The following is a 2,753-nucleotide window of genomic DNA, read 5'->3' on the forward strand; positions in this document are numbered from 1 at the left end:
TTGTTTATGGTTCTTATTCATATTTGGCCCAGTTTGGGTAAACAACTTAATTAAGTTACTTTTGAAAATATAGTTTAAACAATAAATGACTATATTAAAAATAGTTTATAAATAAGTTATTTTGTGTTTGGGTTTTTAGTTTTAAAAGTATTTATTTTATAGAAATGTGATCAAAAGTAGTAGTATTATGAGAGAAGTCATTTTTTTAACTTCTCTATAAGTTCTTAAATACCTTCTTAGAAAGCTGCAATTTGGTTTTGAAAATTGCACCAGACATTAATACTGCTACTTTTTATAAGTCAAAAGCTCAAAAAAATTACTTTTGAAGCTTCCCAAACAGACCCAAATTTATCTTTTGAACTGTGTTGTTTATATTTTAAATTATATTTGTTGTCGCATAATTTATAAAGTTGAACACGATATTACTTTCATGTTTATCTTATCGTGTGCTCTAATTTATCTTTTTTTCGATGTAGGTTTTATTTTGTTTTTTAATTCTCTTGAAATTTCAGCTGAACTCTTTTGCATGATTGATAAAAGTTTGTAGCTTTTATTTTATTTTTATCTGGGTCAATCTTCATAATTCATGGGTTTAAATGAATTTTCTAGAGAAAATATTCTGCTTTATTTGCAAATTGGCTTCTCGAAAATTATGCTCTTGCTGGATCCATTTCCTATTAGTGTGATTTTGCAATTTGTGAGTCTTCATTCGGTTTGCAGCATGATATATTTTGCAGTGTGGTTCTTATTGTTTTCATTTCCCATTATTTAAACATTGGATTATATAAAATTCACTTTTCATACATATTGAAGTCTTATTCTGCTTTTACTTATGTGGTGGAGAAAGATTCCTAGGATTTTACCTTTGCGTTCATACTCTGGCTACAAGTTGATAACATGGTACTGACATAGACATCTCTGTAATTCAGGCACCACCCGTGATAGTGTTCTCTTTTGCCAGTGCAGGACTCGCAAGTAATTTTCTTGATGGTTGTTTGGCATGATTTATATATTCTTACACAGTCGTTTGGTATCGGTTAAAGGTTGAGCCACGTTTGAGTTTGTAAGAAAAGTTTCACATGGACACAAGAAGGTCTGTTCAAAAGTAAAGAAAGATCTGATTGTTGGTGATTTGAGTAATAATTTTTAACTAAAATATTTTTCATTGTGGTCTATAAATTTCATTCGAATCATTAAAAAGTAAGTATTACTTTTTTCAAACTATAATTATAGTGAATATTAGTTGGTTCTAATTTTCTTTGAATTGATTAAAATTTTATAAAAATGTGTTAATCTTATTCTACTACAAGATTATATAAAAAAATTTTAATTAAAAAGAGAGGAGAAGTTGAGAATAGAAAAGGTCAGTTTTTTATTACTTGAACTGAAGATCATTAATTAAGTCCTATTAAAAAGACTTTTAATACCAAAATTATTAACAATAATCAATTTTCCTTTTAACATGTATCGTATTTAAGAAGAAGGACCAAATATTTTATAAAAAGTTAAATATATTCGTAATTATTTTCTTATCTAATTTTCATAATTTGTATGTTAATGATTTTTATGTCACCTAAAATTTTCATCAATTATTTAGTTTTTTTTTTTTAGCTTTTTGTCATTTTTCGTCATTCTTATGCTCATTAAGAATACAAAAAAAAAGTTGAAAAAAATGTGAAGATTACTTAAACTTTAGAATAGATAACATTTATTAATATAAAAAACTCAAAAATAAATAAAAAAATAATTCATCATATATTTTTTTCAACATTTAGTTCTTTCTTTTTAAAATATATATATATATATATATCTTTTATTTTTATGTTTCTTTAATTTTTTCCTATTTTTAAAAAGATCAGAAGTAATCAGCAACAAAAAGTAAAAAGCCAAACCTTACCACCCACTTCCTCCACCTTTCCCCCAGACAAAAAAAAAAAGGAAAGTAGCGTGAACCTCATTCGTCTCTTTCTGTGTCGTCTCACGTTGCTCAACCCTAAAACCCGACCACCGAACTTTTTCAGATTCAAAACCCTATATCCTCCTACTGTCCTACAATATATGAAGGTCTCATCATACGCAGTGGCTCCCAGCGCTTCCAAATCGTCTGACAGACCATTCTTCTGCAGTATTCGGCGGATAGTTCTTTTTTCTTGAGCTCTCGACAGATCGAAACGGTATACTTCACCCAAGTAACAAGGGACGTGTTGTTAAGGTAAATCCTCTAAAAACTGAAAACGGAAGAATCAATTTCAGCTTTTGCCCTAATGGTTGCACTGCTATCTAAGTTTTTTGTTTAGTATTTTTTCTTTTGCTCTTCTTTTCAGTTTTGCTAGCTTTCTTTGCCTTTAAAGTTTTTTTTTTGGACATGCATGTATCATACAATGAAAGATTAGGTGCCAATTTAAAGTGAAAGAAAGTAAACAGTTAATTTTCAGAACAAGACATGTCTCATACTTCCTTGAGTGCAACATCTCATTCTTATTAAGTTGTTTTTGTTTATGCTTTCTGTTACCATGATTTTAATTTTTTATTTAAACTCTTTTCTTCTTCTTTACAAAGATCACTTATTTTTCAAAGTACTCCAACTATTAATCCCAATTTTATACTCTCAGGTAAGGCTTTATTCTTTTAAGTTTTGTAATCTCTTCCTCAACTTAAAAAATATAGTCATTGTTTACATTATTTTATCGATTATTTTAAAATATAAAAAAAAATTTTTGAAATCAGCTTTATCATATTTATAATTTTTGAAT

Source organism: Arachis ipaensis, chromosome B09 (assembly GCF_000816755.2).
Source record: "Arachis ipaensis cultivar K30076 chromosome B09, Araip1.1, whole genome shotgun sequence".
Taxonomy (NCBI): Eukaryota; Viridiplantae; Streptophyta; class Magnoliopsida; order Fabales; family Fabaceae; genus Arachis; species Arachis ipaensis.